At 35.6% G+C, this 24,709-nt stretch overlaps 25 pseudogenes; all 25 read right to left on the bottom strand.

The window, feature by feature from the left end:
* Positions 1 to 720: 720 nt before the first annotated feature.
* On the bottom strand, positions 721 to 839 carry LOC145644523 (5S ribosomal RNA; annotated as a pseudogene).
* Positions 840 to 1,632: 793 nt separating this feature from the next.
* Positions 1,633 to 1,751, bottom strand: LOC145645690 (5S ribosomal RNA; annotated as a pseudogene).
* A 793-nt stretch (positions 1,752 to 2,544) lies between these two features.
* LOC145645073 (5S ribosomal RNA) lies at positions 2,545 to 2,663 on the bottom strand (annotated as a pseudogene).
* A 1,012-nt stretch (positions 2,664 to 3,675) lies between these two features.
* Positions 3,676 to 3,794, bottom strand: LOC145644522 (5S ribosomal RNA; annotated as a pseudogene).
* Positions 3,795 to 4,587: 793 nt separating this feature from the next.
* LOC145643907 (5S ribosomal RNA) lies at positions 4,588 to 4,706 on the bottom strand (annotated as a pseudogene).
* Positions 4,707 to 5,500: 794 nt separating this feature from the next.
* Positions 5,501 to 5,619, bottom strand: LOC145645072 (5S ribosomal RNA; annotated as a pseudogene).
* A 1,012-nt stretch (positions 5,620 to 6,631) lies between these two features.
* LOC145644521 (5S ribosomal RNA) lies at positions 6,632 to 6,750 on the bottom strand (annotated as a pseudogene).
* A 793-nt stretch (positions 6,751 to 7,543) lies between these two features.
* Positions 7,544 to 7,662, bottom strand: LOC145643906 (5S ribosomal RNA; annotated as a pseudogene).
* A 1,011-nt stretch (positions 7,663 to 8,673) lies between these two features.
* Positions 8,674 to 8,792, bottom strand: LOC145644520 (5S ribosomal RNA; annotated as a pseudogene).
* A 793-nt stretch (positions 8,793 to 9,585) lies between these two features.
* Positions 9,586 to 9,704, bottom strand: LOC145645689 (5S ribosomal RNA; annotated as a pseudogene).
* Positions 9,705 to 10,497: 793 nt separating this feature from the next.
* LOC145644273 (5S ribosomal RNA) lies at positions 10,498 to 10,616 on the bottom strand (annotated as a pseudogene).
* Positions 10,617 to 11,627: 1,011 nt separating this feature from the next.
* Positions 11,628 to 11,746, bottom strand: LOC145644272 (5S ribosomal RNA; annotated as a pseudogene).
* A 793-nt stretch (positions 11,747 to 12,539) lies between these two features.
* LOC145645688 (5S ribosomal RNA) lies at positions 12,540 to 12,658 on the bottom strand (annotated as a pseudogene).
* A 793-nt stretch (positions 12,659 to 13,451) lies between these two features.
* On the bottom strand, positions 13,452 to 13,570 carry LOC145644270 (5S ribosomal RNA; annotated as a pseudogene).
* Positions 13,571 to 14,363: 793 nt separating this feature from the next.
* On the bottom strand, positions 14,364 to 14,482 carry LOC145644519 (5S ribosomal RNA; annotated as a pseudogene).
* Positions 14,483 to 15,275: 793 nt separating this feature from the next.
* LOC145645687 (5S ribosomal RNA) lies at positions 15,276 to 15,394 on the bottom strand (annotated as a pseudogene).
* A 793-nt stretch (positions 15,395 to 16,187) lies between these two features.
* On the bottom strand, positions 16,188 to 16,306 carry LOC145645686 (5S ribosomal RNA; annotated as a pseudogene).
* A 793-nt stretch (positions 16,307 to 17,099) lies between these two features.
* LOC145644269 (5S ribosomal RNA) lies at positions 17,100 to 17,218 on the bottom strand (annotated as a pseudogene).
* A 1,012-nt stretch (positions 17,219 to 18,230) lies between these two features.
* Positions 18,231 to 18,349, bottom strand: LOC145644518 (5S ribosomal RNA; annotated as a pseudogene).
* Positions 18,350 to 19,142: 793 nt separating this feature from the next.
* On the bottom strand, positions 19,143 to 19,261 carry LOC145643905 (5S ribosomal RNA; annotated as a pseudogene).
* A 1,011-nt stretch (positions 19,262 to 20,272) lies between these two features.
* Positions 20,273 to 20,391, bottom strand: LOC145644517 (5S ribosomal RNA; annotated as a pseudogene).
* Positions 20,392 to 21,184: 793 nt separating this feature from the next.
* Positions 21,185 to 21,303, bottom strand: LOC145645685 (5S ribosomal RNA; annotated as a pseudogene).
* Positions 21,304 to 22,096: 793 nt separating this feature from the next.
* Positions 22,097 to 22,215, bottom strand: LOC145644268 (5S ribosomal RNA; annotated as a pseudogene).
* A 1,012-nt stretch (positions 22,216 to 23,227) lies between these two features.
* Positions 23,228 to 23,346, bottom strand: LOC145644516 (5S ribosomal RNA; annotated as a pseudogene).
* Positions 23,347 to 24,139: 793 nt separating this feature from the next.
* On the bottom strand, positions 24,140 to 24,258 carry LOC145643904 (5S ribosomal RNA; annotated as a pseudogene).
* Positions 24,259 to 24,709: the final 451 nt, after the last annotated feature.

Here is a 24,709-nt window from a genome sequence, read left to right as displayed (position 1 = left end):
TCCCTGCACTTGACATTCTAGAATGTTATCTTGAAAGTAAATTAAATGATGCAATAAAAGCTTACAACATCTGGTATACGGAGGCACTAACAGACAGTTTTTTTTATTAATCACTGCACTTCACATTCAAGCATGTCAGTTGGAGAATAAATTAAAGTGATGCAATAAAAACTTACAGCATCTGCTATTCCCAGGTGCTAACAGATAGTTTGATTTAATTATTCACTGCACTTCAAATTTGAACATGATAGTTTGAACATAAATTAAAGGGATGCAATAAAATCTTACAGCACCTGCTATTCCCTGGTACTAAAATATTTCTATTTAATCTGTACACTTCACATACAAGTATGTCAGTTGCAGATTAAATTAAAGTGATGCAACAAAAACCTACTGCATCAGCTATTCCCAGGTGCTAACAGATAGTTTTTTTTAATTAATCACTGCACTTCACTTCCTAGCATGTCATCTTAAAAGTAAATTAAAGTGATGTAAGAGAAGCTTTCAGCATCTCGTAGTCCAAGCTGCTAACAGATAGTTTTTTGATGAATCACTGCACTTCACATTCAGGCATGTGAGTTGGAGAGTAAATGAAAGTGATGCAAAAAAAACTTACAGCATCTGCTATTCCCATGTGCTAACAGATAGTTTTTTTTATTAATCACTGCACTTCACATTTGAGCATGTCAGCTTGAAAGTAAATTAAAGTGATGCAAGAAAAGCTTACAGCACCTGGTATTCCTAGGTAGGGTCCCACCTCAGTACTATCCAGGCCCAAAGTTGTTCAGCTTCCAAGGTCAGATGAGATTGGACGTTCTCAAGCTGGTGTGGCCGTAAGCCTTAAACACTTACTCAAATTGCCTAATCATAGCAAATATGATCAAAGACCAATCTGACCATTTTTTTTATTAATCCCTGCACTTGACATTCTAGAATGTTATCTTGAAAGTAAATTAAATGATGCAATAAAAGCTTACAACATCTGGTATACGGAGGCACTAACAGACAGTTTTTTTTATTAATCACTGCACTTCACATTCAAGCATGTCAGTTGGAGAGTAAATTAAAGTGATGCAATAAAAACTTACAGCATCTGCTATTCCCAGGTGCTAGCAGATAGTTTGATTTAATTATTCACTGCACTTCAAATTTGAACATGATAGCTTGAACATAAATTAAAGGGATGCAATAAAATCTTACAGCACATGCTATTCCCTGGTACTAAAAGATTTCTATTTAATCTGTACAGTTCACATACAAGCATGTCAGTTGCAGATTAAATTAAAGTGATGCAACAAAAACTTACAGCATCTGCTATTCCCAGGTGCTAACAGATAGTTTTTTTTAATTAATCACTGCACTTCACATCCTAGCATGTCATCTTAAAAGTAAATTAAAGTGATGCAAGAGAAGCTTACAGCATCTCGTAGTCCAAGCTGCTAACAGATAGTTTGTTGATGAATCACTGCACTTCACATTCAGGCATGTGAGTTGGAGAGTAAATGAAAGTGATGCAAAAAAAACTTACAGCATCTGCTATTCCCAGGTGCTAACAGATAGTTTTTTTGATTAATCACTGCACTTCACATTTGAGCATGTCAGCTTCAAAGTAAATTAAAGTGATGCAAGAAAAGCTTACAGCACGTGGTATTCCTAGGTAGGGTCCCACCTCAGTACTATCCAGGCCCAAAGTTGTTCAGCTTCCAAGGTCAGATGAGATTGGACGTTCTCAAGCTGGTGTGGCCGTAAGCCTTAAACACTTACTCAAATTGCCTAATCATAGCAAATATGATCAAAGACCAATCTGACAATTTTTTTTATTAATCCCTGCACTTGACATTGTAGAATGTTATCTTGAAAGTAAATTAAATGATGCAATAAAAGCTTACAACATCTGGTATACGGAGGCACTAACAGACAGTTTTTTTTATTAATCACTGCACTTCACATTCAAGCATGTCAGTTGGAGAGTAAATTAAAGTGATGCAATAAAAACTTACAGCATCTGCTATTCCCAGGTGCTAGCAGATAGTTTGATTTAATTATTCACTGCACTTCAAATTTGAACATGATAGCTTGAACATAAATTAAAGGGATGCAATAAAATCTTACAGCACATGCTATTCCCTGGTACTAAAAGATTTCTATTTAATCTGTACACTTCACATACAAGCATGTCAGTTGCAGATTAAATTAAAGTGATGCAACAAAAACTTACAGCATCTGCTATTCCCAGGTGCTAACAGATAGTTTTTTTTAATTAATCACTGCACTTCACATCCTAGCATGTCATCTTAAAAGTAAATTAAAGTGATGCAAGAGAAGCTTACAGCATCTCGTAGTCCAAGCTGCTAACAGATAGTTTGTTGATGAATCACTGCACTTCACATTCAGGCATGTGAGTTGGAGAGTAAATGAAAGTGATGCAAAAAAAACTTACAGCATCTGCTATTCCCAGGTGCTAACAGATAGTTTTTTTTATTAATCACTGCACTTCACATTTGAGCATGTCAGCTTGAAAGTAAATTAAAGTGATGCAAGAAAATCTTACAGCACCTGGTATTCCTAGGTAGGGTCCCACCTCAGTACTATCCAGGCCCAAAGTTGTTCAGCTTCCAAGGTCAGATGAGATTGGGGGTTCTCAAGCTGGTGTGGCCATAAGCCTTAAACACTTACTCAAATTACCTAACCATAGCAAATATGATCAAAGACCAATCTGACAATTTTTTTTATTAATCCCTGCACTTGACATTCTAGAATGTTATCTTGAAAGTAAATTAAATGATGCAATAAAAGCTTACAACATCTGGTATACGGAGGCACTAACAGACAGTTTTTTTTATTAATCACTGCACTTCACATTCAAGCATGTCAGTTGGAGAATAAATTAAAGTGATGCAATAAAAACTTACAGCATCTGCTATTCCCAGGTGCTAACAGATAGTTTGATTTAATTATTCACTGCACTTCAAATTTGAACATGATAGTTTGAACATAAATTAAAGGGATGCAATAAAATCTTACAGCACCTGCTATTCCCTGGTACTAAAAGATTTCTATTTAATCTGTACACTTCACATACAAGTATGTCAGTTGCAGATTAAATTAAAGTGATGCAACAAAAACTTACAGCATCTGCTATTCCCAGGTGCTAACAGATAGTTTGATTTAATTATTCACTGCACTTCAAATTTGAACATGATAGCTTGAACATAAATTAAAGGGATGCAATAAAATCTTACAGCACCTGCTATTCCCTGGTACTAAAAGATTTCTATTTAATCTGTACACTTCACATACAAGCATGTCAGTTGCAGATTAAATTAAAGAGATGCAACAAAAATTTACAGCATCTGCTATTCCCAGGTGCTAACAGATAGTTTTTTTTTAATTAATCACTGCACTTCACATCCTAGCATGTCATCTTAAAAGTAAATTAAAGTGATGCAAGAGAAGCTTACAGCATCTCGTAGTCCAAGCTGCTAACAGATAGTTTTTTGATGAATCACTGCACTTCACATTCAGGCATGTGAGTTGGAGAGTAAATGAAAGTGATGCAAAAAAAACTTACAGCATCTGCTATTCCCATGTGCTAACAGATAGTTTTTTTTATTAATCACTGCACTTCACATTTGAGCATGTCAGCTTGAAAGTAAATTAAAGTGATGCAAGAAAAGCTTACAGCACCTGGTATTCCTAGGTAGGGTCCCACCTCAGTACTATCCAGGCCCAAAGTTGTTCAGCTTCCAAGGTCAGATGAGATTGGACGTTCTCAAGCTGGTGTGGCCGTAAGCCTTAAACACTTACTCAAATTGCCTAATCATAGCAAATATGATCAAAGACCAATCTGACAATTTTTTTTATTAATCCCTGCACTTGACATTCTAGAATGTTATCTTGAAAGTAAATTAAATGATGCAATAAAAGCTTACAACATCTGGTATACGGAGGCACTAACAGACAGTTTTTTTTATTAATCACTGCACTTCACATTCAAGCATGTCAGTTGGAGAGTAAATTAAAGTGATGCAATAAAAACTTACAGCATCTGCTATTCCCAGGTGCTAGCAGATAGTTTGATTTAATTATTCACTGCACTTCAAATTTGAACATGATAGCTTGAACATAAATTAAAGGGATGCAATAAAATCTTACAGCACATGCTATTCCCTGGTACTAAAAGATTTCTATTTAATCTGTACACTTCACATACAAGCATGTCAGTTGCAGATTAAATTAAAGTGATGCAACAAAAACTTACAGCATCTGCTATTCCCAGGTGCTAACAGATAGTTTTTTTTAATTAATCACTGCACTTCACTTCCTAGCATGTCATCTTAAAAGTAAATTAAAGTGATGTAAGAGAAGCTTTCAGCATCTCGTAGTCCAAGCTGCTAACAGATAGTTTTTTGATGAATCACTGCACTTCACATTCAGGCATGTGAGTTGGAGAGTAAATGAAAGTGATGCAAAAAAAACTTACAGCATCTGCTATTCCCATGTGCTAACAGATAGTTTTTTTTATTAATCACTGCACTTCACATTTGAGCATGTCAGCTTGAAAGTAAATTAAAGTGATGCAAGAAAAGCTTACAGCACCTGGTATTCCTAGGTAGGGTCCCACCTCAGTACTATCCAGGCCCAAAGTTGTTCAGCTTCCAAGGTCAGATGAGATTGGGGGTTCTCAAGCTGGTGTGGCCGTAAGCCTTAAACACTTACTCAAATTGCCTAATCATAGCAAATATGATCAAAGACCAATCTGACAATTTTTTTTTATTAATCCCTGCACTTGACATTGTAGAATGTTATCTTGAAAGTAAATTAAATGATGCAATAAAAGCTTACAACATCTGGTATACGGAGGCACTAACAGACAGTTTTTTTTATTAATCACTGCACTTCACATTCAAGCATGTCAGTTGGAGAGTAAATTAAAGTGATGCAATAAAAACTTACAGCATCTGCTATTCCCAGGTGCTAGCAGATAGTTTGATTTAATTATTCACTGCACTTCAAATTTGAACATGATAGCTTGAACATAAATTAAAGGGATGCAATAAAATCTTACAGCACATGCTATTCCCTGGTACTAAAAGATTTCTATTTAATCTGTACACTTCACATACAAGCATGTCAGTTGCAGATTAAATTAAAGTGATGCAACAAAAACTTACAGCATCTGCTATTCCCAGGTGCTAACAGATAGTTTTTTTTAATTAATCACTGCACTTCACATCCTAGCATGTCATCTTAAAAGTAAATTAAAGTGATGCAAGAGAAGCTTACAGCATCTCGTAGTCCAAGCTGCTAACAGATAGTTTGTTGATGAATCACTGCACTTCACATTCAGGCATGTGAGTTGGAGAGTAAATGAAAGTGATGCAAAAAAAACTTACAGCATCTGCTATTCCCAGGTGCTAACAGATAGTTTTTTTTATTAATCACTGCACTTCACATTTGAGCATGTCAGCTTGAAAGTAAATTAAAGTGATGCAAGAAAATCTTACAGCACCTGGTATTCCTAGGTAGGGTCCCACCTCAGTACTATCCAGGCCCAAAGTTGTTCAGCTTCCAAGGTCAGATGAGATTGGGGGTTCTCAAGCTGGTGTGGCCATAAGCCTTAAACACTTACTCAAATTACCTAACCATAGCAAATATGATCAAAGACCAATCTGACAATTTTTTTTATTAATCCCTGCACTTGACATTCTAGAATGTTATCTTGAAAGTAAATTAAATGATGCAATAAAAGCTTACAACATCTGGTATACGGAGGCACTAACAGACAGTTTTTTTTATTAATCACTGCACTTCACATTCAAGCATGTCAGTTGGAGAATAAATTAAAGTGATGCAATAAAAACTTACAGCATCTGCTATTCCCAGGTGCTAACAGATAGTTTGATTTAATTATTCACTGCACTTCAAATTTGAACATGATAGTTTGAACATAAATTAAAGGGATGCAATAAAATCTTACAGCACCTGCTATTCCCTGGTACTAAAAGATTTCTATTTAATCTGTACACTTCACATACAAGTATGTCAGTTGCAGATTAAATTAAAGTGATGCAACAAAAACTTACAGCATCTGCTATTCCCAGGTGCTAACAGATAGTTTGATTTAATTATTCACTGCACTTCAAATTTGAACATGATAGCTTGAACATAAATTAAAGGGATGCAATAAAATCTTACAGCACCTGCTATTCCCTGGTACTAAAAGATTTCTATTTAATCTGTACACTTCACATACAAGCATGTCAGTTGCAGATTAAATTAAAGAGATGCAACAAAAATTTACAGCATCTGCTATTCCCAGGTGCTAACAGATAGTTTTTTTTTAATTAATCACTGCACTTCACATCCTAGCATGTCATCTTAAAAGTAAATTAAAGTGATGCAAGAGAAGCTTACAGCATCTCGTAGTCCAAGCTGCTAACAGATAGTTTTTTGATGAATCACTGCACTTCACATTCAGGCATGTGAGTTGGAGAGTAAATGAAAGTGATGCAAAAAAAACTTACAGCATCTGCTATTCCCATGTGCTAACAGATAGTTTTTTTTATTAATCACTGCACTTCACATTTGAGCATGTCAGCTTGAAAGTAAATTAAAGTGATGCAAGAAAAGCTTACAGCACCTGGTATTCCTAGGTAGGGTCCCACCTCAGTACTATCCAGGCCCAAAGTTGTTCAGCTTCCAAGGTCAGATGAGATTGGACGTTCTCAAGCTGGTGTGGCCGTAAGCCTTAAACACTTACTCAAATTGCCTAATCATAGCAAATATGATCAAAGACCAATCTGACAATTTTTTTTATTAATCCCTGCACTTGACATTCTAGAATGTTATCTTGAAAGTAAATTAAATGATGCAATAAAAGCTTACAACATCTGGTATACGGAGGCACTAACAGACAGTTTTTTTTATTAATCACTGCACTTCACATTCAAGCATGTCAGTTGGAGAGTAAATTAAAGTGATGCAATAAAAACTTACAGCATCTGCTATTCCCAGGTGCTAGCAGATAGTTTGATTTAATTATTCACTGCACTTCAAATTTGAACATGATAGCTTGAACATAAATTAAAGGGATGCAATAAAATCTTACAGCACATGCTATTCCCTGGTACTAAAAGATTTCTATTTAATCTGTACACTTCACATACAAGCATGTCAGTTGCAGATTAAATTAAAGTGATGCAACAAAAACTTACAGCATCTGCTATTCCCAGGTGCTAACAGATAGTTTTTTTTAATTAATCACTGCACTTCACTTCCTAGCATGTCATCTTAAAAGTAAATTAAAGTGATGTAAGAGAAGCTTTCAGCATCTCGTAGTCCAAGCTGCTAACAGATAGTTTTTTGATGAATCACTGCACTTCACATTCAGGCATGTGAGTTGGAGAGTAAATGAAAGTGATGCAAAAAAAACTTACAGCATCTGCTATTCCCATGTGCTAACAGATAGTTTTTTTTATTAATCACTGCACTTCACATTTGAGCATGTCAGCTTGAAAGTAAATTAAAGTGATGCAAGAAAAGCTTACAGCACCTGGTATTCCTAGGTAGGGTCCCACCTCAGTACTATCCAGGCCCAAAGTTGTTCAGCTTCCAAGGTCAGATGAGATTGGGGGTTCTCAAGCTGGTGTGGCCGTAAGCCTTAAACACTTACTCAAATTGCCTAATCATAGCAAATATGATCAAAGACCAATCTGACAATTTTTTTTTATTAATCCCTGCACTTGACATTCTAGAATGTTATCTTGAAAGTAAATTAAATGATGCAATAAAAGCTTACAACATCTGGTATACGGAGGCACTAACAGACAGTTTTTTTATTAATCACTGCACTTCACATTCAAGCATGTCAGTTGGAGAGTAAATTAAAGTGATGCAATAAAAACTTACAGCATCTGCTATTCCCAGGTGCTAGCAGATAGTTTGATTTAATTATTCACTGCACTTCAAATTTGAACATGATAGCTTGAACATAAATTAAATGGATGCAATAAAATCTTACAGCACCTGCTATTCCCTGGTACTAAAAGATTTCTATTTAATCTGTACACTTCACATACAAGCATATCAGTTGCAGATTAAATTAACGTGATGCAACAAAAACTTACAGCATCTGCTATTCCCAGGTGCTAACAGATAGTTTGATTTAATTATTCACTGCACTTCAAATTTGAACATGATAGCTTGAACATAAATTAAAGGGATGCAATAAAATCTTACAGCACCTGCTATTCCCTGGTACTAAAATATTTCTATTTAATCTGTACACTTCACATACAAGTATGTCAGTTGCAGATTAAATTAAAGTGATGCAACAAAAACCTACTGCATCAGCTATTCCCAGGTGCTAACAGATAGTTTTTTTTAATTAATCACTGCACTTCACTTCCTAGCATGTCATCTTAAAAGTAAATTAAAGTGATGTAAGAGAAGCTTTCAGCATCTCGTAGTCCAAGCTGCTAACAGATAGTTTTTTGATGAATCACTGCACTTCACATTCAGGCATGTGAGTTGGAGAGTAAATGAAAGTGATGCAAAAAAAACTTACAGCATCTGCTATTCCCATGTGCTAACAGATAGTTTTTTTTATTAATCACTGCACTTCACATTTGAGCATGTCAGCTTGAAAGTAAATTAAAGTGATGCAAGAAAAGCTTACAGCACCTGGTATTCCTAGGTAGGGTCCCACCTCAGTACTATCCAGGCCCAAAGTTGTTCAGCTTCCAAGGTCAGATGAGATTGGACGTTCTCAAGCTGGTGTGGCCGTAAGCCTTAAACACTTACTCAAATTGCCTAATCATAGCAAATATGATCAAAGACCAATCTGACCATTTTTTTTATTAATCCCTGCACTTGACATTCTAGAATGTTATCTTGAAAGTAAATTAAATGATGCAATAAAAGCTTACAACATCTGGTATACGGAGGCACTAACAGACAGTTTTTTTTATTAATCACTGCACTTCACATTCAAGCATGTCAGTTGGAGAGTAAATTAAAGTGATGCAATAAAAACTTACAGCATCTGCTATTCCCAGGTGCTAGCAGATAGTTTGATTTAATTATTCACTGCACTTCAAATTTGAACATGATAGCTTGAACATAAATTAAAGGGATGCAATAAAATCTTACAGCACATGCTATTCCCTGGTACTAAAAGATTTCTATTTAATCTGTACAGTTCACATACAAGCATGTCAGTTGCAGATTAAATTAAAGTGATGCAACAAAAACTTACAGCATCTGCTATTCCCAGGTGCTAACAGATAGTTTTTTTTAATTAATCACTGCACTTCACATCCTAGCATGTCATCTTAAAAGTAAATTAAAGTGATGCAAGAGAAGCTTACAGCATCTCGTAGTCCAAGCTGCTAACAGATAGTTTGTTGATGAATCACTGCACTTCACATTCAGGCATGTGAGTTGGAGAGTAAATGAAAGTGATGCAAAAAAAACTTACAGCATCTGCTATTCCCAGGTGCTAACAGATAGTTTTTTTGATTAATCACTGCACTTCACATTTGAGCATGTCAGCTTCAAAGTAAATTAAAGTGATGCAAGAAAAGCTTACAGCACGTGGTATTCCTAGGTAGGGTCCCACCTCAGTACTATCCAGGCCCAAAGTTGTTCAGCTTCCAAGGTCAGATGAGATTGGACGTTCTCAAGCTGGTGTGGCCGTAAGCCTTAAACACTTACTCAAATTGCCTAATCATAGCAAATATGATCAAAGACCAATCTGACAATTTTTTTTATTAATCCCTGCACTTGACATTGTAGAATGTTATCTTGAAAGTAAATTAAATGATGCAATAAAAGCTTACAACATCTGGTATACGGAGGCACTAACAGACAGTTTTTTTTATTAATCACTGCACTTCACATTCAAGCATGTCAGTTGGAGAGTAAATTAAAGTGATGCAATAAAAACTTACAGCATCTGCTATTCCCAGGTGCTAGCAGATAGTTTGATTTAATTATTCACTGCACTTCAAATTTGAACATGATAGCTTGAACATAAATTAAAGGGATGCAATAAAATCTTACAGCACATGCTATTCCCTGGTACTAAAAGATTTCTATTTAATCTGTACACTTCACATACAAGCATGTCAGTTGCAGATTAAATTAAAGTGATGCAACAAAAACTTACAGCATCTGCTATTCCCAGGTGCTAACAGATAGTTTTTTTTAATTAATCACTGCACTTCACATCCTAGCATGTCATCTTAAAAGTAAATTAAAGTGATGCAAGAGAAGCTTACAGCATCTCGTAGTCCAAGCTGCTAACAGATAGTTTGTTGATGAATCACTGCACTTCACATTCAGGCATGTGAGTTGGAGAGTAAATGAAAGTGATGCAAAAAAAACTTACAGCATCTGCTATTCCCAGGTGCTAACAGATAGTTTTTTTTATTAATCACTGCACTTCACATTTGAGCATGTCAGCTTGAAAGTAAATTAAAGTGATGCAAGAAAAGCTTACAGCACCTGGTATTCCTAGGTAGGGTCCCACCTCAGTACTATCCAGGCCCAAAGTTGTTCAGCTTCCAAGGTCAGATGAGATTGGGGGTTCTCAAGCTGGTGTGGCCATAAGCCTTAAACACTTACTCAAATTACCTAACCATAGCAAATATGATCAAAGACCAATCTGACAATTTTTTTTATTAATCCCTGCACTTGACATTCTAGAATGTTATCTTGAAAGTAAATTAAATGATGCAATAAAAGCTTACAACATCTGGTATACGGAGGCACTAACAGACAGTTTTTTTTATTAATCACTGCACTTCACATTCAAGCATGTCAGTTGGAGAATAAATTAAAGTGATGCAATAAAAACTTACAGCATCTGCTATTCCCAGGTGCTAACAGATAGTTTGATTTAATTATTCACTGCACTTCAAATTTGAACATGATAGTTTGAACATAAATTAAAGGGATGCAATAAAATCTTACAGCACCTGCTATTCCCTGGTACTAAAAGATTTCTATTTAATCTGTACACTTCACATACAAGTATGTCAGTTGCAGATTAAATTAAAGTGATGCAACAAAAACTTACAGCATCTGCTATTCCCAGGTGCTAACAGATAGTTTGATTTAATTATTCACTGCACTTCAAATTTGAACATGATAGCTTGAACATAAATTAAAGGGATGCAATAAAATCTTACAGCACATGCTATTCCCTGGTACTAAAAGATTTCTATTTAATCTGTACACTTCAAATACAAGCATGTCAGTTGCAGATTAAATTAAAGTGATGCAACAAAAACTTACAGCATCTGCTATTCCCAGGAGCTAACAGATAGTTTTTTTTAATTAATCACTGCACTTCACATCCTAGCATGTCATCTTAAAAGTAAATTAAAGTGATGCAAGAGAAGCTTACAGCATCTCGTAGTCCAAGCTGCTAACAGATAGTTTGTTGATGAATCACTGCACTTCACATTCAGGCATGTGAGTTGGAGAGTAAATGAAAGTGATGCAAAAAAAACTTACAGCATCTGCTATTCCCAGGTGCTAACAGATAGTTTTTTTTATTAATCACTGCACTTCACATTTGAGCATGTCAGCTTGAAAGTAAATTAAAGTGATGCAAGAAAAGCTTACAGCACCTGGTATTCCTAGGTAGGGTCCCACCTCAGTACTATCCAGGCCCAAAGTTGTTCAGCTTCCAAGGTCAGATGAGATTGGGGGTTCTCAAGCTGGTGTGGCCATAAGCCTTAAACACTTACTCAAATTACCTAACCATAGCAAATATGATCAAAGACCAATCTGACAATTTTTTTTATTAATCCCTGCACTTGACATTCTAGAATGTTATCTTGAAAGTAAATTAAATGATGCAATAAAAGCTTACAACATCTGGTATACGGAGGCACTAACAGACAGTTTTTTTTATTAATCACTGCACTTCACATTCAAGCATGTCAGTTGGAGAGTAAATTAAAGTGATGCAATAAAAACTTACAGCATCTGCTATTCCCAGGTGCTAGCAGGTAGTTTGATTTAATTATTCACTGCACTTCAAATTTGAACATGATAGCTTGAACATAAATTAAAGGGATGCAATAAAATCTTACAGCACATGCTATTCCCTGGTACTAAAAGATTTCTATTTAATCTGTACAGTTCACATACAAGCATGTCAGTTGCAGATTAAATTAAAGTGATGCAACAAAAACTTACAGCATCTGCTATTCCCAGGTGCTAACAGATAGTTTTTTTTAATTAATCACTGCACTTCACATCCTAGCATGTCATCTTAAAAGTAAATTAAAGTGATGCAAGAGAAGCTTACAGCATCTCGTAGTCCAAGCTGCTAACAGATAGTTTGTTGATGAATCACTGCACTTCACATTCAGGCATGTGAGTTGGAGAGTAAATGAAAGTGATGCAAAAAAAACTTACAGCATCTGCTATTCCCAGGTGCTAACAGATAGTTTTTTTGATTAATCACTGCACTTCACATTTGAGCATGTCAGCTTCAAAGTAAATTAAAGTGATGCAAGAAAAGCTTACAGCACGTGGTATTCCTAGGTAGGGTCCCACCTCAGTACTATCCAGGCCCAAAGTTGTTCAGCTTCCAAGGTCAGATGAGATTGGACGTTCTCAAGCTGGTGTGGCCGTAAGCCTTAAACACTTACTCAAATTGCCTAATCATAGCAAATATGATCAAAGACCAATCTGACAATTTTTTTTATTAATCCCTGCACTTGACATTGTAGAATGTTATCTTGAAAGTAAATTAAATGATGCAATAAAAGCTTACAACATCTGGTATACGGAGGCACTAACAGACAGTTTTTTTTATTAATCACTGCACTTCACATTCAAGCATGTCAGTTGGAGAGTAAATTAAAGTGATGCAATAAAAACTTACAGCATCTGCTATTCCCAGGTGCTAGCAGATAGTTTGATTTAATTATTCACTGCACTTCAAATTTGAACATGATAGCTTGAACATAAATTAAAGGGATGCAATAAAATCTTACAGCACATGCTATTCCCTGGTACTAAAAGATTTCTATTTAATCTGTACACTTCAAATACAAGCATGTCAGTTGCAGATTAAATTAAAGTGATGCAACAAAAACTTACAGCATCTGCTATTCCCAGGTGCTAACAGATAGTTTTTTTTAATTAATCACTGCACTTCACATCCTAGCATGTCATCTTAAAAGTAAATTAAAGTGATGCAAGAGAAGCTTACAGCATCTCGTAGTCCAAGCTGCTAACAGATAGTTTGTTGATGAATCACTGCACTTCACATTCAGGCATGTGAGTTGGAGAGTAAATGAAAGTGATGCAAAAAAAACTTACAGCATCTGCTATTCCCAGGTGCTAACAGATAGTTTTTTTTATTAATCACTGCACTTCACATTTGAGCATGTCAGCTTGAAAGTAAATTAAAGTGATGCAAGAAAAGCTTACAGCACCTGGTATTCCTAGGTAGGGTCCCACCTCAGTACTATCCAGGCCCAAAGTTGTTCAGCTTCCAAGGTCAGATGAGATTGGGGGTTCTCAAGCTGGTGTGGCCATAAGCCTTAAACACTTACTCAAATTACCTAACCATAGCAAATATGATCAAAGACCAATCTGACAATTTTTTTTATTAATCCCTGCACTTGACATTCTAGAATGTTATCTTGAAAGTAAATTAAATGATGCAATAAAAGCTTACAACATCTGGTATACGGAGGCACTAACAGACAGTTTTTTTTATTAATCACTGCACTTCACATTCAAGCATGTCAGTTGGAGAATAAATTAAAGTGATGCAATAAAAACTTACAGCATCTGCTATTCCCAGGTGCTAACAGATAGTTTGATTTAATTATTCACTGCACTTCAAATTTGAACATGATAGTTTGAACATAAATTAAAGGGATGCAATAAAATCTTACAGCACCTGCTATTCCCTGGTACTAAAATATTTCTATTTAATCTGTACACTTCACATACAAGTATGTCAGTTGCAGATTAAATTAAAGTGATGCAACAAAAACCTACTGCATCAGCTATTCCCAGGTGCTAACAGATAGTTTTTTTTAATTAATCACTGCACTTCACTTCCTAGCATGTCATCTTAAAAGTAAATTAAAGTGATGTAAGAGAAGCTTTCAGCATCTCGTAGTCCAAGCTGCTAACAGATAGTTTTTTGATGAATCACTGCACTTCACATTCAGGCATGTGAGTTGGAGAGTAAATGAAAGTGATGCAAAAAAAACTTACAGCATCTGCTATTCCCATGTGCTAACAGATAGTTTTTTTTATTAATCACTGCACTTCACATTTGAGCATGTCAGCTTGAAAGTAAATTAAAGTGATGCAAGAAAAGCTTACAGCACCTGGTATTCCTAGGTAGGGTCCCACCTCAGTACTATCCAGGCCCAAAGTTGTTCAGCTTCCAAGGTCAGATGAGATTGGACGTTCTCAAGCTGGTGTGGCCGTAAGCCTTAAACACTTACTCAAATTGCCTAATCATAGCAAATATGATCAAAGACCAATCTGACCATTTTTTTTATTAATCCCTGCACTTGACATTCTAGAATGTTATCTTGAAAGTAAATTAAATGATGCAATAAAAGCTTACAACATCTGGTATACGGAGGCACTAACAGACAGTTTTTTTTATTAATCACTGCACTTCACATTCAAGCATGTCAGTTGGAGAGTAAATTAAAGTGATGCAATAAAAACTTACAGCATCTGCTATTCCCAGGTGCTAGCAGATAGTTTGATTTAATTATTCACTGCACTTCAAATTTGAACATGATAGCTTGAACATAAATTAAAGGGATGCAATAAAATCTTACAGCACATGCTATTCCCTGGTACTAAAAGATTTCTATTTAATCTGTACAGTTCACATACAAGCATGTCAGTTGCAGATTAAATTAAAGTGATGCAACAAAAACTTACAGCATCTGCTATTCCCAGGTGCTAACAGATAGTTTTTTTTAATTAATCACTGCACTTCACATCCTAGCATGTCATCTTAAAAGTAAATTAAAGTGATGCAAGAGAAGCTTACAGCATCTCGTAGTCCAAGCTGCTAACAGATAGTTTGTTGATGAATCACTGCACTTCACATTCAGGCATGTGAGTTGGAGAGTAAATGAAAGTGATGCAAAAAAAACTTACAGCATCTGCTATTCCCAGGTGCTAACAGATAGTTTTTTTGATTAATCACTGCACTTCACATTTGAGCATGTCAGCTTCAAAGTAAATTAAAGTGATGCAAGAAAAGCTTACAGCACGTGGTATTCCTAGGTAGGGTCCCACCTCAGTACTATCCAGGCCCAAAGTTGTTCAGCTTCCAAGGTCAGATGAGATTGGACGTTCTCAAGCTGGTGTGGCCGTAAGCCTTAAACACTTACTCAAATTGCCTAATCATAGCAAATATGATCAAAGACCAATCTGACAATTTTTTTTATTAATCCCTGCACTTGACATTGTAGAATGTTATCTTGAAAGTAAATTAAATGATGCAATAAAAGCTTACAACATCTGGTATACGGAGGCACTAACAGACAGTTTTTTTTATTAATCACTGCACTTCACATTCAAGCATGTCAGTTGGAGAGTAAATTAAAGTGATGCAATAAAAACTTACAGCATCTGCTATTCCCAGGTGCTAGCAGATAGTTTGATTTAATTATTCACTGCACTTCAAATTTGAACATGATAGCTTGAACATAAATTAAAGGGATGCAATAAAATCTTACAGCACATGCTATTCCCTGGTACTAAAAGATTTCTATTTAATCTGTACAGTTCACATACAAGCATGTCAGTTGCAGATTAAATTAAAGTGATGCAACAAAAACTTACAGCATCTGCTATTCCCAGGTGCTAACAGATAGTTTTTTTTAATTAATCACTGCACTTCACATCCTAGCATGTCATCTTAAAAGTAAATTAAAGTGATGCAAGAGAAGCTTACAGCATCTCGTAGTCCAAGCTGCTAACAGATAGTTTGTTGATGAATCACTGCACTTCACATTCAGGCATGTGAGTTGGAGAGTAAATGAAAGTGATGCAAAAAAAACTTACAGCATCTGCTATTCCCAGGTGCTAACAGATAGTTTTTTTGATTAATCACTGCACTTCACATTTGAGCATGTCAGCTTCAAAGTAAATTAAAGTGATGCAAGAAAAGCTTACAGCACGTGGTATTCCTAGGTAGGGTCCCACCTCAGTACTATCCAGGCCCAAAGTTGTTCAGCTTCCAAGGTCAGATGAGATTGGACGTTCTCAAGCTGGTGTGGCCGTAAGCCTTAAACACTTACTCAAATTGCCTAATCATAGCAAATATGATCAAAGACCAATCTGACAATTTTTTTTATTAATCCCTGCACTTGACATTGTAGAATGTTATCTTGAAAGTAAATTAAATGATGCAATAAAAGCTTACAACATCTGGTATACGGAGGCACTAACAGACAGTTTTTTTTATTAATCACTGCACTTCACATTCAAGCATGTCAGTTGGAGAGTAAATTAAAGTGATGCAATAAAAACTTACAGCATCTGCTATTCCCAGGTGCTAGCAGATAGTTTGATTTAATTATTCACTGCACTTCAAATTTGAACATGATAGCTTGAACATAAATTAAAGGGATGCAATAAAATCTTACAGCACATGCTATTCCCTGGTACTAAAAGATTTCTATTTAATCTGTACACTTCACATACAAGCATGTCAGTTGCAGATTAAATTAAAGTGATGCAACAAAAACTTACAGCATCTGCTATTCCCAGGTGCTAACAGATAGTTTTTTTTAATTAATCACTGCACTTCACATCCTAGCATGTCATCTTAAAAGTAAATTAAAGTGATGCAAGAGAAGCTTACAGCATCTCGTAGTCCAAGCTGCTAACAGATAGTTTGTTGATGAATCACTGCACTTCACATTCAGGCATGTGAGTTGGAGAGTAAATGAAAGTGATGCAAAAAAAACTTACAGCATCTGCTATTCCCAGGTGCTAACAGATAGTTTTTTTTATTAATCACTGCACTTCACATTTGAGCATGTCAGCTTGAAAGTAAATTAAAGTGATGCAAGAAAAGCTTACAGCACCTGGTATTCCTAGGTAGGGTCCCACCTCAGTACTATCCAGGCCCAAAGTTGTTCAGCTTCCAAGGTCAGATGAGATTGGGGGTTCTCAAGCTGGTGTGGCCATAAGCCTTAAACACTTACTCAAATTACCTAACCATAGCAAATATGATCAAAGACCAATCTGACAATTTTTTTTATTAATCCCTGCACTTGACATTCTAGAATGTTATCTTGAAAGTAAATTAAATGATGCAATAAAAGCTTACAACATCTGGTATACGGAGGCACTAACAGACAGTTTTTTTTATTAATCACTGCACTTCACATTCAAGCATGTCAGTTGGAGAATAAATTAAAGTGATGCAATAAAAACTTACAGCATCTGCTATTCCCAGGTGCTAACAGATAGTTTGATTTAATTATTCACTGCACTTCAAATTTGAACATGATAGTTTGAACATAAATTAAAGGGATGCAATAAAATCTTACAGCACCTGCTATTCCCTGGTACTAAAAGATTTCTATTTAATCTGTACACTTCACATACAAGTATGTCAGTTGCAGATTAAATTAAAGTGATGCAACAAAAACTTACAGCATCTGCTATTCCCAGGTGCTAACAGATAGTTTGATTTAATTATTCACTGCACTTCAAATTTGAACATGATAGCTTGAACATAAATTAAAGGGATGCAATAAAATCTTACAGCACCTGCTATTCCCTGGTACTAAAAGATTTCTATTTAATCTGTACACTTCACATACAAGCATGTCAGTTGCAGATTAAATTAAAGAGATGCAACAAAAATTTACAGCATCTGCTATTCCCAGGTGCTAACAGATAGTTTTTTTTTAATTAATCACTGCACTTCACATCCTAGCATGTCATCTTAAAAGTAAATTAAAGTGATGCAAGAGAAGCTTACAGCATCTCGTAGTCCAAGCTGCTAACAGATAGTTTTTTGATGAATCACTGCACTTCACATTCAGGCATGTGAGTTGGAGAGTAAATGAAAGTGATGCAAAAAAAACTTACAGCATCTGCTATTCCCATGTGCTAACAGATAGTTTTTTTTATTAATCACTGCACTTCACATTTGAGCATGTCAGCTTGAAAGTAAATTAAAGTGATGCAAGAAAAGCTTACAGCACCTGGTATTCCTAGGTAGGGTCCCACCTCAGTACTATCCAGGCCCAAAGTTGTTCAGCTTCCAAGGTCAGATGAGATTGGACGTTCTCAAGCTGGTGTGGCCGTAAGCCTTAAACACTTACTCAAATTGCCTAATCATAGCAAATATGATCAAAGACCAATCTGACAATTTTTTTTATTAATCCCTGCACTTGACATTCTAGAATGTTATCTTGAAAGTAAATTAAATGATGCAATAAAAGCTTACAACATCTGGTATACGGAGGCACTAACAGACAGTTTTTTTTATTAATCACTGCACTTCACATTCAAGCATGTCAGTTGGAGAGTAAATTAAAGTGATGCAATAAAAACTTACAGCATCTGCTATTCCCAGGTGCTAGCAGATAGTTTGATTTAATTATTCACTGCACTTCAAATTTGAACATGATAGCTTGAACATAAATTAAAGGGATGCAATAAAATCTTACAGCACATGCTATTCCCTGGTACTAAAAGATTTCTATTTAATCTGTACACTTCACATACAAGCATGTCAGTTGCAGATTAAATTAAAGTGATGCAACAAAAACTTACAGCATCTGCTATTCCCAGGTGCTAACAGATAGTTTTTTTTAATTAATCACTGCACTTCACTTCCTAGCATGTCATCTTAAAAGTAAATTAAAGTGATGTAAGAGAAGCTTTCAGCATCTCGTAGTCCAAGCTGCTAACAGATAGTTTTTTGATGAATCACTGCACTTCACATTCAGGCATGTGAGTTGGAGAGTAAATGAAAGTGATGCAAAAAAAACTTACAGCATCTGCTATTCCCATGTGCTAACAGATAGTTTTTTTTATTAATCACTGCACTTCACATTTGAGCATGTCAGCTTGAAAGTAAATTAAAGTGATGCAAGAAAAGCTTACAGCACCTGGTATTCCTAGGTAGGGTCCCACCTCAGTACTATCCAGGCCCAAAGTTGTTCAGCTTCCAAGGTCAGATGAGATTGGGGGTTCTCAAGCTGGTGTGGCCGTAAGCCTTAAACACTTACTCAAATTGCCTAATCATAGCAAATATGATCAAAGACCAATCTGACAATTTTTTTTTATTAATCCCTGCACTTGACATTCTAGAATGTTATCTTGAAAGTAAATTAAATGATGCAATAAAAGCTTACAACATCTGGTATACGGAGGCACTAACAGACAGTTTTTTTATTAATCACTGCACTTCACATTCAAGCATGTCAGTTGGAGAGTAAATTAAAGTGATGCAATAAAAACTTACAGCATCTGCTATTCCCAGGTGCTAGCAGATAGTTTGATTTAATTATTCACTGCACTTCAAATTTGAACATGATAGCTTGAACATAAATTAAATGGATGCAATAAAATCTTACAGCACCTGCTATTCCCTGGTACTAAAAGATTTCTATTTAATCTGTACACTTCACATACAAGCATATCAGTTGCAGATTAAATTAACATGATGCAACAAAAACTTACAGCATCTGCTATTCCCAGGTGCTAACAGATAGTTTGATTTAATTATTCACTGCACTTCAAATTTGAACATGATAGCTTGAACATAAATTAAAGGGATGCAATAAAATCTTACAGCACCTGCTATTCCCTGGTACTAAAATATTTCTATTTAATCTGTACACTTCACATACAAGTATGTCAGTTGCAGATTAAATTAAAGTGATGCAACAAAAACCTACTGCATCAGCTATTCCCAGGTGCTAACAGATAGTTTTTTTTAATTAATCACTGCACTTCACTTCCTAGCATGTCATCTTAAAAGTAAATTAAAGTGATGTAAGAGAAGCTTTCAGCATCTCGTAGTCCAAGCTGCTAACAGATAGTTTTTTGATGAATCACTGCACTTCACATTCAGGCATGTGAGTTGGAGAGTAAATGAAAGTGATGCAAAAAAAACTTACAGCATCTGCTATTCCCATGTGCTAACAGATAGTTTTTTTTATTAATCACTGCACTTCACATTTGAGCATGTCAGCTTGAAAGTAAATTAAAGTGATGCAAGAAAAGCTTACAGCACCTGGTATTCCTAGGTAGGGTCCCACCTCAGTACTATCCAGGCCCAAAGTTGTTCAGCTTCCAAGGTCAGATGAGATTGGACGTTCTCAAGCTGGTGTGGCCGTAAGCCTTAAACACTTACTCAAATTGCCTAATCATAGCAAATATGATCAAAGACCAATCTGACCATTTTTTTTATTAATCCCTGCACTTGACATTCTAGAATGTTATCTTGAAAGTAAATTAAATGATGCAATAAAAGCTTACAACATCTGGTATACGGAGGCACTAACAGACAGTTTTTTTTATTAATCACTGCACTTCACATTCAAGCATGTCAGTTGGAGAGTAAATTAAAGTGATGCAATAAAAACTTACAGCATCTGCTATTCCCAGGTGCTAGCAGATAGTTTGATTTAATTATTCACTGCACTTCAAATTTGAACATGATAGCTTGAACATAAATTAAAGGGATGCAATAAAATCTTACAGCACATGCTATTCCCTGGTACTAAAAGATTTCTATTTAATCTGTACAGTTCACATACAAGCATGTCAGTTGCAGATTAAATTAAAGTGATGCAACAAAAACTTACAGCATCTGCTATTCCCAGGTGCTAACAGATAGTTTTTTTTAATTAATCACTGCACTTCACATCCTAGCATGTCATCTTAAAAGTAAATTAAAGTGATGCAAGAGAAGCTTACAGCATCTCGTAGTCCAAGCTGCTAACAGATAGTTTGTTGATGAATCACTGCACTTCACATTCAGGCATGTGAGTTGGAGAGTAAATGAAAGTGATGCAAAAAAAACTTACAGCATCTGCTATTCCCAGGTGCTAACAGATAGTTTTTTTGATTAATCACTGCACTTCACATTTGAGCATGTCAGCTTCAAAGTAAATTAAAGTGATGCAAGAAAAGCTTACAGCACGTGGTATTCCTAGGTAGGGTCCCACCTCAGTACTATCCAGGCCCAAAGTTGTTCAGCTTCCAAGGTCAGATGAGATTGGACGTTCTCAAGCTGGTGTGGCCGTAAGCCTTAAACACTTACTCAAATTGCCTAATCATAGCAAATATGATCAAAGACCAATCTGACAATTTTTTTTATTAATCCCTGCACTTGACATTGTAGAATGTTATCTTGAAAGTAAATTAAATGATGCAATAAAAGCTTACAACATCTGGTATACGGAGGCACTAACAGACAGTTTTTTTTATTAATCACTGCACTTCACATTCAAGCATGTCAGTTGGAGAGTAAATTAAAGTGATGCAATAAAAACTTACAGCATCTGCTATTCCCAGGTGCTAGCAGATAGTTTGATTTAATTATTCACTGCACTTCAAATTTGAACATGATAGCTTGAACATAAATTAAAGGGATGCAATAAAATCTTACAGCACATGCTATTCCCTGGTACTAAAAGATTTCTATTTAATCTGTACACTTCACATACAAGCATGTCAGTTGCAGATTAAATTAAAGTGATGCAACAAAAACTTACAGCATCTGCTATTCCCAGGTGCTAACAGATAGTTTTTTTTAATTAATCACTGCACTTCACATCCTAGCATGTCATCTTAAAAGTAAATTAAAGTGATGCAAGAGAAGCTTACAGCATCTCGTAGTCCAAGCTGCTAACAGATAGTTTGTTGATGAATCACTGCACTTCACATTCAGGCATGTGAGTTGGAGAGTAAATGAAAGTGATGCAAAAAAAACTTACAGCATCTGCTATTCCCAGGTGCTAACAGATAGTTTTTTTTATTAATCACTGCACTTCACATTTGAGCATGTCAGCTTGAAAGTAAATTAAAGTGATGCAAGAAAAGCTTACAGCACCTGGTATTCCTAGGTAGGGTCCCACCTCAGTACTATCCAGGCCCAAAGTTGTTCAGCTTCCAAGGTCAGATGAGATTGGGGGTTCTCAAGCTGGTGTGGCCATAAGCCTTAAACACTTACTCAAATTACCTAACCATAGCAAATATGATCAAAGACCAATCTGACAATTTTTTTTATTAATCCCTGCACTTGACATTCTAGAATGTTATCTTGAAAGTAAATTAAATGATGCAATAAAAGCTTACAACATCTGGTATACGGAGGCACTAACAGACAGTTTTTTTTATTAATCACTGCACTTCACATTCAAGCATGTCAGTTGGAGAATAAATTAAAGTGATGCAATAAAAACTTACAGCATCTGCTATTCCCAGGTGCTAACAGATAGTTTGATTTAATTATTCACTGCACTTCAAATTTGAACATGATAGTTTGAACATAAATTAAAGGGATGCAATAAAATCTTACAGCACCTGCTATTCCCTGGTACTAAAAGATTTCTATTTAATCTGTACACTTCACATACAAGTATGTCAGTTGCAGATTAAATTAAAGTGATGCAACAAAAACTTACAGCATCTGCTATTCCCAGGTGCTAACAGATAGTTTGATTTAATTATTCACTGCACTTCAAATTTGAACATGATAGCTTGAACATAAATTAAAGGGATGCAATAAAATCTTACAGCACCTGCTATTCCCTGGTACTAAAAGATTTCTATTTAATCTGTACACTTCACATACAAGCATGTCAGTTGCAGATTAAATTAAAGAGATGCAACAAAAATTTACAGCATCTGCTATTCCCAGGAGCTAACAGATAGTTTTTTTTTAATTAATCACTGCACTTCACATCCTAGCATGTCATCTTAAAAGTAAATTAAAGTGATGCAAGAGAAGCTTACAGCATCTCGTAGTCCAAGCTGCTAACAGATAGTTTTTTGATGAATCACTGCACTTCACATTCAGGCATGTGAGTTGGAGAGTAAATGAAAGTGATGCAAAAAAAACTTACAGCATCTGCTATTCCCATGTGCTAACAGATAGTTTTTTTTATTAATCACTGCACTTCACATTTGAGCATGTCAGCTTGAAAGTAAATTAAAGTGATGCAAGAAAAGCTTACAGCACCTGGTATTCCTAGGTAGGGTCCCACCTCAGTACTATCCAGGCCCAAAGTTGTTCAGCTTCCAAGGTCAGATGAGATTGGACGTTCTCAAGCTGGTGTGGCCGTAAGCCTTAAACACTTACTCAAATTGCCTAATCATAGCAAATATGATCAAAGACCAATCTGACAATTTTTTTTATTAATCCCTGCACTTGACATTCTAGAATGTTATCTTGAAAGTAAATTAAATGATGCAATAAAAGCTTACAACATCTGGTATACGGAGGCACTAACAGACAGTTTTTTTTATTAATCACTGCACTTCACATTCAAGCATGTCAGTTGGAGAGTAAATTAAAGTGATGCAATAAAAACTTACAGCATCTGCTATTCCCAGGTGCTAGCAGATAGTTTGATTTAATTATTCACTGCACTTCAAATTTGAACATGATAGCTTGAACATAAATTAAAGGGATGCAATAAAATCTTACAGCACATGCTATTCCCTGGTACTAAAAGATTTCTATTTAATCTGTACACTTCACATACAAGCATGTCAGTTGCAGATTAAATTAAAGTGATGCAACAAAAACTTACAGCATCTGCTATTCCCAGGTGCTAACAGATAGTTTTTTTTAATTAATCACTGCACTTCACTTCCTAGCATGTCATCTTAAAAGTAAATTAAAGTGATGTAAGAGAAGCTTTCAGCATCTCGTAGTCCAAGCTGCTAACAGATAGTTTTTTGATGAATCACTGCACTTCACATTCAGGCATGTGAGTTGGAGAGTAAATGAAAGTGATGCAAAAAAAACTTACAGCATCTGCTATTCCCATGTGCTAACAGATAGTTTTTTTTATTAATCACTGCACTTCACATTTGAGCATGTCAGCTTGAAAGTAAATTAAAGTGATGCAAGAAAAGCTTACAGCACCTGGTATTCCTAGGTAGGGTCCCACCTCAGTACTATCCAGGCCCAAAGTTGTTCAGCTTCCAAGGTCAGATGAGATTGGGGGTTCTCAAGCTGGTGTGGCCGTAAGCCTTAAACACTTACTCAAATTGCCTAATCATAGCAAATATGATCAAAGACCAATCTGACAATTTTTTTTTATTAATCCCTGCACTTGACATTCTAGAATGTTATCTTGAAAGTAAATTAAATGATGCAATAAAAGCTTACAACATCTGGTATACGGAGGCACTAACAGACAGTTTTTTTATTAATCACTGCACTTCACATTCAAGCATGTCAGTTGGAGAGTAAATTAAAGTGATGCAATAAAAACTTACAGCATCTGCTATTCCCAGGTGCTAGCAGATAGTTTGATTTAATTATTCACTGCACTTCAAATTTGAACATGATAGCTTGAACATAAATTAAATGGATGCAATAAAATCTTACAGCACCTGCTATTCCCTGGTACTAAAAGATTTCTATTTAATCTGTACACTTCACATACAAGCATATCAGTTGCAGATTAAATTAACGTGA

Source organism: Electrophorus electricus, chromosome 13 (assembly GCF_041902795.1).
Source record: "Electrophorus electricus isolate QZ-2024a chromosome 13, ASM4190279v1, whole genome shotgun sequence".
Taxonomy (NCBI): domain Eukaryota; kingdom Metazoa; phylum Chordata; class Actinopteri; order Gymnotiformes; family Gymnotidae; genus Electrophorus; species Electrophorus electricus.
Note: the sequence above shows the minus strand (reverse complement) of the source record. Positions and strands in the feature narration are given on the sequence as shown.